This window comes from Acipenser ruthenus, chromosome 50 (genome assembly GCF_902713425.1).
Source record: "Acipenser ruthenus chromosome 50, fAciRut3.2 maternal haplotype, whole genome shotgun sequence".
NCBI lineage: Eukaryota > Metazoa > Chordata > Actinopteri > Acipenseriformes > Acipenseridae > Acipenser > Acipenser ruthenus.
Window position 1 is genome coordinate 4516356 of NC_081238.1, and position 9073 is coordinate 4525428.

Consider the following 9073-nt stretch of genomic DNA (forward strand, 5'->3'; position numbering starts at 1 on the left):
GTGTGCTAGGTAGATGCCAGGTACATTTTGGCGAGCCGTTGGTATCCCATGTGGGGTCGCCGGCCCCGTGCGCGCGCTGGGGAGGGGCCAGGAACCATTTGGCGAGCCCCTGGGACCCCGAGTGAGGTTGGTGGGCCCCGTGCGTGTGGTGGGGAGGTACCAGGAACCGTTTGGGGTGCCGCTGGGACCCCAAGCGGGGTCGCTGGGCCCAGTGCCCGTGCTGGGGAAGTGCTGTGGACCATTTGGTGAACTGCTGGGGCCCCGCGCAGGCTCACTGAGGCTTGTACTTGTGCTGGGGAGGTGCCAGGGAGTATTTGGCGAGCCGCTGGGATCCCACATGGGGTAGCTGGGGCTTGTGCGTGCTCTGGGGAGGTGCCAGGGACCGTTTAGTGAGCCGCTGGGGCTCCGCTCAGGCTCACTGAGTCCCGTGCGTGTGCTGGGCAGGTGCCAGGGACCATTTGGCGAACTGCTGGGGCACTGCGCATGCTCACTGAGGCCGGTGGCCTCTTGCGCGTGCTGGGGAGGAGCCAGGGACCATTTTGCGAGCCGCTGGGACCCAGCACGGGGTCGCTGGGCCCAGTGCACGTGCTGGGGAGGGTCAAGGGACCTTTTGGCGAACCACTGTGGCTCCGCTCAAGCTCGCTGAGTCCCATGCGTGTGCTGGGCAGGTGCCAGGGACCATTTGGCGTACTGCTGGGTCACCGTGCATGCTCACTGAGGCCCGTGCGCGTGCTGGGGAGGTGCCAGGGATCATTTGGCGAGCCTCTGGGACCCCGCGTGGGGATGCTGAGGCCCGTGCGCGCACTGGGGAGGTGCCAGGGACCATTTTGCGAGCCGCTGGGACCCCGCACGCGGTCGCTGGGCCTAGTGCGTGTGCTAGGTTGGTGCCAGGTACATTTTGTTGAGCCATTGGGATCCCATGTGGGATCGCAGGCCCTGTGCGTGCACTGGGGAGGGGCCAGGGACCATCTGGCGAGCCCCTGGTACCCCGAGAGGGGTCGGTGAAACCGTGCGTGTGGTGGGGAGGTGCTGGGGACCGTTTGGCGTACTGCTGGGGCCCTGCGCAGGCTCACTGAGGCTTGTGTGCGTGCTGGGGAGGTGCCAGGGACTATCTGACGAGCTGCTGGGATCCCACGTGGGGTCGCTGGGGCTTGTGCGTGCGTTGGGGAGATGCCAGGGATCATTTGGCGAGCCTCTGGGACCCCACGTGGGGATGCTGAGGCCCGTGCGCGCACTGTGGAAGCACCAGGAACCATTTGGCGAGACCCTGGGACCACGAGTGAAGTCGGTGGGCCCCGTGCGTGTGGTGGGGAGGTACCAGGAACCGTTTGGGGTGCCGCTGGGACCCCAAGCGGGGTCGCTGGGCCCAGTGCCTGTGCTGGGGAAGTGCTGTGGACCATTTGGTGAACTGCTGGGGCCCCGCGCAGGCTCACTGAGGCTTGTACTTGTGCTGGGGATGTGCCAGGGACTATTTGGCGAGCCGCTGGGATCCCACGTGGGGTAGCTGGGGCTTGTGCGTGCTCTGGGGAGGTGCCAGGGACCGTTTAGTGAGCCGCTGGGGCTCCGCTCAGGCTCACTGAGTCCCGTGCGTGTGCTGGGCAGGTGCCAGGGACCATTTGGCGAACTGCTGGGGCACTGCGCATGCTCACTGAGGCCGGTGGCCTCTTGCGCGTGCTTGGGAGGGGCCAGGGACCATTTTGCGAGCCGCTGGGACCCAGCACGGGGTCGCTGGGCCCAGTGCACGTGCTGGGGAGGGTCAAGGGACCTTTTGGCGAACCGCTGTGGCTCCGCTCAAGCTCGCTGAGTCCCATGCGTGTGCTGGGCAGGTGCCAGGGACCATTTGGCGTACTGCTGGGTCACCGTGCATGCTCACTGAGGCCCGTGCGCGTGCTGGGGAGGTGCCAGGGATCATTTGGCGAGCCGCTGGGACCCCGCGTGGGGATGCTGAGGCCCGTGCGCGCACTGGGGAGGTGCCAGGGACCATTTTGCGAGCCGCTGGGACCCCGCACGCGGTCGCTGGGCCTAGTGCGTGTGCTAGGTTGGTGCCAGGTACATTTTGTTGAGCCATTGGGATCCCATGTGGGATCGCAGGCCCTGTGCGTGCACTGGGGAGGGGCCAGGGACCATTTGGCGAGCCCCTGGGACCCCGAGAGGGGTCGGTGAAACCGTGCGTGTGGTGGGGAGGTGCTGGGGACCGTTTGGCGTACTGCTGGGGCCCTGCGCAGGCTCACTGAGGCTTGTGTGCGTGCTGGGGAGGTGCCAGGGACTATCTGACGAGCTGCTGGGATCCCACGTGGGGTCGCTGGGGCTTGTGCGTGCGTTGGGGAGATGCCAGGGATCATTTGGCGAGCCTCTGGGACCCCACGTGGGGATGCTGAGGCCCGTGCGCGCACTGGGGAAGCACCAGGGACCATTTGGCGAGCCGCTGGGACCCCGCGAAGGGTCGCTGGGTCACGTGCTAGCGCTGGGTAGGGGCCAGGGACCATCTGGTGAGTCGTTGGGCCCCGTGCCCATGCTGGGGAGGTGCCAGGGACCGTTTGGCGAGACGGTGGGATCCAGGGTGAAGTCGCTGGGGCCCGTGCTCGCTGGGGAAGTGTCAGGGGACATTTGCGAGATGATGGGACCTCGCATGGGGTCGCTGGGCCCAGTGGGCACGCTGGGGAGCTGCCAGGGACCATTTGGCGAACCGCTGGGGCTCCGCTCAGGCTCGCTGAGGCCCGTGAGCGTGCTGGGGAGGTACCAGGGATCGTTTGGCGTGCCACTTTGACCCCGCGCGAAGTCGCTGTGGTCCATGCGCGCGCTGGAGATGTGCCTGTGACGATTTGCGAGCCGCTGGGACCCCTCGCTGGGTCGCTGGGCACAGTGCGCGTTTTGGGGAGGTACCAGGGATTGTTTGGTGAGCCGCTGCGAGCACGAGCACTCCCTGAGGCCCGTGCTCGTGCTGGGGAGGGGCCAGGGACCATTTGGCAAACCGCTGGAAACCCGCGCCGGGTCGCTAGGCCCAGTGTGCGTGCTGGGTTAGTACCAGGGATGTTTTGGCCAGCCGCTGGGACTCCGGTGCGGCGTCGCTGGGGCCCGTGCGCATGCTCGGGAGCTGCCAGGAATTATTTGGAGAGCCACTCGTACCCCGTGTGCGGTCGTTGGGCCCAGTGCGTGTGCTGGGTAGGTGCCAGGTACATTTTGGCGAGCCGTTGGGATCCCATGTGGGGTCGCTGGCCCCGTATGAGCGCTGGGGAGGGGCCAGGGACCATTTGGCGAGCCCCTGGTACCCCGCGTGCGGTTGCTGGGCCCAGTGCGTGTGCTAGGTAGATGCCAGGTACATTTTGGCGAGCCCTTGGGACCCCAAGTGAGGTCGGTGGGCCCCGTGCGTGTGGTGGGGAGGTACCAGGAACCGTTTGGGGTGCTGCTGGGACCCCAAGCGGGGTCGCTGGGCCCAGTGCCCCTGCTGGGGAAGTGCTGTGGACCGTTTGGCGAACTGCTGGGGCCCCGCGCAGGCTCACTGAGGCTCGTGCATGTGCTGGGGAGGTGCCAGGGAGTATTTGGCGAGCCGCTGAGATCCCACGTGGGGTCGCTGGGGCTTGTGCGTGCTCTGGGGAGGTGCCAGGGACCATTTAGTGAGCCGCTTTGGCTCCGCTCAGGCTCACTGAGTCCCGTGCGTGTGCTGGGCAGGTGCCAGGGACCATTTGGCGAACTGCTGAGGCACTGCGCATGCTCACTGAGGCCGGTGGCTTCTTGCGCGTGCTGGGGAGGGGCCAGAAAAGATCTGACGAGCCGCTGGGACCTTGCGCGGGGTGTCTGGGGCCTGTGCGCGCGCTGGGGAGGTGCCAGGGACTATTTGGCGAGCCGCTGAGATCCCACGTGGGGTAGCTGGGGCTTGTGCGTGCTCTGGGGAGGTGCCAGGGGACATTTGCGAGATGCTGGGACCTCGCATGGGGTCGCTGGGCCCAGTGGGCACGCTGGGGAGCTGCCAGGGACCATTTGGTGAGCCCCTGGGACCCCGAGCGGGGTCGGTGGGCCCCGTGCGTGTGTTTGGGAGGTGCCAGGGAACATTTGGCGTGCCGCTGGGACTCCGCGCGGGGTCGCTGGGCCCAGTGCGCGTGCTGGGGAGGTGCCAGGGACCATTTGGCGAGCTTCTGGGACTCCGCGCGGGGTCGCTGGGCCCAGGGCGAGTGCCGGGGAGGTACCAGGGATAGTTTGGCGAGCCACTGGGACCCGTTCCGAGGTCGCTGGGGCCCGTGCGCGTGCTGGGGAGGTGCCAGGGACCGTTTGGCGAACCGCTGGGGTCCCGCTGGGGGACGCTGGCCACTAGCGCGCTGGGGAGGGGCCAGAGAAGATCTGGCGAGCCGCTGGGACACCGCCCGGGGTCGCTGGGCCCAGTGCCCGTGCTGGGGAGGGTCCAGGGACCGGTTTGCAAACCGCTGGGGCTCCGCTCAGGCTTGCTGAGTCCAGTGCGTGTGCTGGGCAGGTGACAGGGACCATTTGGCGAACTGCAGGGGCCCCGTGTAGGCTTGCTGAGGCCCGTGCGCGTGCTGGGGAAGTGACAGGGACCATTTGCGAGCCGCTGGTACCCCGTGCGGGGTCGCTGGGTACAGTGCGCATGTTGGGGAGGTACCAGGAATTATTTGGATAGCCGCTCGTACCCCGCGTGCGGTCGCTGGGACCAGTGCGTGTGCTGGGTAGGTGCCAGGTACATTTTGGCGAGCCGTTGGGATCCCATGTGGGGTCGCCGGCCCCGTGCGCGTGCTGGGGAGGTCCCAGGGACCATTTGGCGAGCTCCTGGGACCCTGAGTGGGGTCAGTGGGCCCCGTGCGTGTTGTGGGGAGGTACCAGGAACCGTTTAGCGTGCTGCTTTGACCACGAGTTGTGTCCCTGGTTCCAGGTGCTGGGGACGATTTGGCGAACTGCTGGGGCCCCGTGCAAGCTCACTGAGGCTCGTGCGCGTGCTGGGGAGGTGCAAGGGACTATTTGGCGAGCTGCTGGGATCCCACGTGGGGTCGCTGGGGCTTGTGCGCGCGTTGGGGAGGTGCCAGGGACCGTTTGAGCGGGACGCTGGGACCCCGCTGGGGGTTGCTGGCCCCTTGTGCGCTCTGGGGAGGGGCCAGAGAAGATCTGGCGAGCCTCTAGGACCCTGCACGGGGTCGCTGGGCCCAGTGCGCTTGCTTGGGAGGGTCCAGGGACCTTTTGGTGAACCGCTGGGGCTCCGCTCAGGCTCGCTGAGTCCTGTGCGTGTGCTGGGCAGGTGCCAGGGACCATTTGGTGAACTGGTGGGGCACCGCGCATGCTCACTGAGGCCCGTGCGCGTGCTGGGGAGGTGCCAGGGATTATATGGCGAGTAGCTGGGATCCCACGTGGGGTCGCTGGGGCTTTTGCGCACCCTGGGGAGGTGCCAAGGACAATTGGGCGAGCTGCTGGGACCCCGCACGGGGTCACTTGGCCCTTTGCACACGCTGGGGAGGGGCCAGGGTCCATTTGACGAGCCGCTGGGGCCCGTGCACACGCTGGGGATGTGCCAGGGACGCTGGGGATGTGCTGGGACCCCGCGCGAGGTCGCTGGGCCCAGTGTGCGAGCTGGAGAGGGGCCAGGGACCATTTGACGAGCAGCTGGGGCCCCGCGCTGGCTCACTGAGATCGTGAGCATGCTGGGAAGGTACCAGGGATCGTTTGGCGTGCCACTTTGACCCCGCGCGAAGTCGCTGTGGTCCATGCGCGCGCTGGAGATGTGCCTGTGACCATTTGCGAGCCGCTGGGACCCCTCGCTGGGTCACTGGGCACAGTGCGCGTTTTGGGGAGGTACCAGGGATTGTTTGGTGAGGCGCTGCGAGCACGAGCACTCCCTGAGGCCCGTGCTCGTGCTGGGGAGGGGCCAGGGACCATTTGGCAAACCGCTGGGAACCCGCGCCGGGTCGCTAGGCCCAGTGTGCGTGCTGGGTAAGTATCAGGGATGTTTTGGCCAGCCGCTGGGACCCTGGTGCGGCGTCGCTGGGGCCCGTGCGCATGCTCGGGAGCTGCCAGGAATTATTTGGAGAGTCACTCGTACCCCGTGTGCGGTCGTTGGGCCCAGTGCGTATGCTGGGTAGGTACCAGGTACATTTTGGCGAGCCGTTGGTATCCCATGTGGGGTCGCCGGCCCCGTGCGCGCGCTGGGGAGGGGCCAGGAACCATTTGGCGAGCCCCTGGGACCCCGAGTGAGGTCGGTGGGCCCCGTGCGTGTGGTGGGGAGGTACCAGGAACCGTTTGGGGTGCCGCTGGGACCCCAAGCGCGGTCGCTGGGCCCAGTGCCAGTGAGTGCTGTGGACCATTTGGTGAACTGCTGGGGCCCCGCGCAGGCTCACTGAGGCTTATGCTTGTGCTGGGGAGGTGCCAGGAACTATTTGGCGAGCCGCTGGGATCCCACGTGGGGTAGCTGGGGCTTGTGCGTGCTCTGGGGAGGTGCCAGGGACCGTTTAGTGAGCCGCTGGGGCTCCGCTCAGGCTCACTGAGTCCCGTGCGTGTGCTGGGCAGGTGCCAGGGACCATTTGGCGAACTGCTGGGGCACTGCGCATGCTCACTGAGGCCGGTGGCCTCTTGCGCGTGCTGGGGAGGGGCCAGAAAAGATCTGACGAGCCGGTGGGACCCCGCGCGGTGTGTCTTGGGCCTGTGCGCGCGCTGGGGAGGTGCCAGGGACCATTTTGCGAGCCGCTGGGACCCCGCACGGGGTCGCTGGGCCCAGTGCACGTGCTGGGGAGGGTCAAGGGACCTTTTGGCGAACCGCTGTGGCTCCGCTGAAGCTCGCTGAGTCCCATGCGTGTGCTGGGCAGGTGCCAGGGACCATTTGGCGAACTGCTGGGGCACCGTGCATGCTCACTGAGGCCCGTGCGCGTGCTGGGGAGGTGCCAGGGATCATTTGGCGAGCCTCTGGGACCCCGCGTGGGGATGCTGAGGCCCGTGCGCGCACTGGGGAGGTGCCAGGGACCATTTTGCGAGCCGTTGGGACCCCGCACGCGGTCGCTGGGCCTAGTGCGTGTGCTAGGTTGGTGCCAGGTACATTTTGTTGAGCCATTGGGATCCCATGTGGGATCGCCGGCCCTGTGCGTGCACTGGGGAGGGGCCAGGGACCATTTGGCGAGCCCCTGGGACCCCGAGAGGGGTCGTTGAAACCGTGCGTGTGGTGGGGAGGTGCTAGGGACCATTTGGCGAACTGCTGGGGCCCTGCGCAGGCTCACTGAGGCTTGTGCGCGTGCTGGGGAGGTGCCAGGGACTATCTGACGAGCTGCTGGGATCCCACGTGGGGTCGCTGGGGCTTGTGCGTGCGTTGGGGAGATGCCAGGTATCATTTGGCGAGCCTCTGGGACCCCACGTGGGGATGCTGAGGCCCGTGCGCGCACTGGGGAAGCACCAGGGACCATTTGGTGAGCCGCTGGGACCCCGCGAAGGGTCGCGGGGTCACGTGCTAGCGCTGGGTAGGGGCCAGGGACCATCTGGTGAGTCACTGGGCCCCGTGCGCATGCTGGGGAGGTGCCAGGGACCGTTTGGCAAGACGGTGGGATCCAGGGTGAAGTCGCTGGGGCCCGTGCTCGCTGGGGAAGTGCCAGGGGACATTTGCGAGATGATGGGACCTCGCATGGGGTCGCTGGGCCCAGTGGGCACGCTGGGGAGCTGCCAGGGACCATTTGGCGAGCCTCTAGGACCCTGCACGGGGTCGCTGGGCCCAGTGCGCTTGCTTGGGAGGTTCCAGGGACCTTTTGGCGAACCGCTGGGGCTCCGCTCAGGCTCGCTGAGGCCCGTGAGCGTGCTGGGGAGGTACCAGGGATCGTTTGGCGTGCCACTTTGACCCCGCGCGAAGTCGCTGTGGTCCATGCGCGCGCTGGAGATGTGCCAGGGAACATTTGGCGTGCCGCTGGGACTCCGCGCGGGGTCGCTGGGCCCAGTGCGCATGCTGGGGAGGTGCCAGGGACCATTTGGCGAGCTTCTGGGACTCCGCGCGGGGTCGCTGGGCCCAGGGCGAGTGCCGGGGAGGTACCAGGGATAGTTTGGCGAGCCACTGGGACCCGTTCCGAGGTCGCTGGGGCCCGTGCGCGTGCTGGGGAGGTGCCAGGGACCGTTTGGCGAACCGCTGGGGTCCCGCTGGGGGACGCTGGCCACTAGCGCGCTGGGGAGGGGCCAGAGAAGATCTGGCGAGCCGCTGGGACACCGCCCGGGGTCGCTGGGCCCAGTGCCCGTGCTGGGGAGGGTCCAGGGACCGGTTTGCAAACCGCTGGGGCTCCGCTCAGGCTCGCTGAGTCCAGTGCGTGTGCTGGGCAGGTGACAGGGACCATTTGGCGAACTGCAGGGGCCCCGTGTAGGCTTGCTTAGGCCAGTGCGCGTGCTGGGGATGTGACAGGGACCATTTGCGAGCCGCTGGTACCCCGTGCGGGGTCGCTGGGTACAGTGCGCATGTTGGGGAGGTACCAGGAATTATTTGGAGAGCCGCTCGTACCCCGCGTGCGGTCGCTGGGACCAGTGCGTGTGCTGGGTAGGTGCCAGGTACATTTTGGCGAGCCGTTGGGATCCCATGTGGGGTCGCCGGCCCCGTGCGCGTGCGCTGGGGAGGGGCCAGGGACCATTTGGCGAGCTCCTGGGACCCTGAGTGGGGTCAGTGGGCCCCGTGCGTGTTGTGGGGAGGTACCAGGGACCGTTTGGCGAACCGCTGGGGTCCCGCTGGGGGACGCTGGCCACTAGCGCGCTGGGGAGGGGCCAGAGAAGATCTGGCGAGCCGCTGGGACACCGCCCGGGGTCGCTGGGCCCAGTGCCCGTGCTGGGGAGGGTCCAGGGACCGGTTTGCAAACCGCTGGGGCTCCGCTCAGGCTCGCTGAGTCCAGTGCGTGTGCTGGGCAGGTGACAGGGACCATTTGGCGAACTGCAGGGGCCCCGTGTAGGCTTGCTGAGGCCAGTGCGCGTGCTGGGGATGTGACAGGGACCATTTGCGAGCCGCTGGTACCCCGTGCGGGGTCGCTGGGTACAGTGCGCATGTTGGGGAGGTACCAGGAATTATTTGGAGAGCCGCTCGTACCCCGCGTGCGGTCGCTGGGACCAGTGCGTGTGCTGGGTAGGTGCC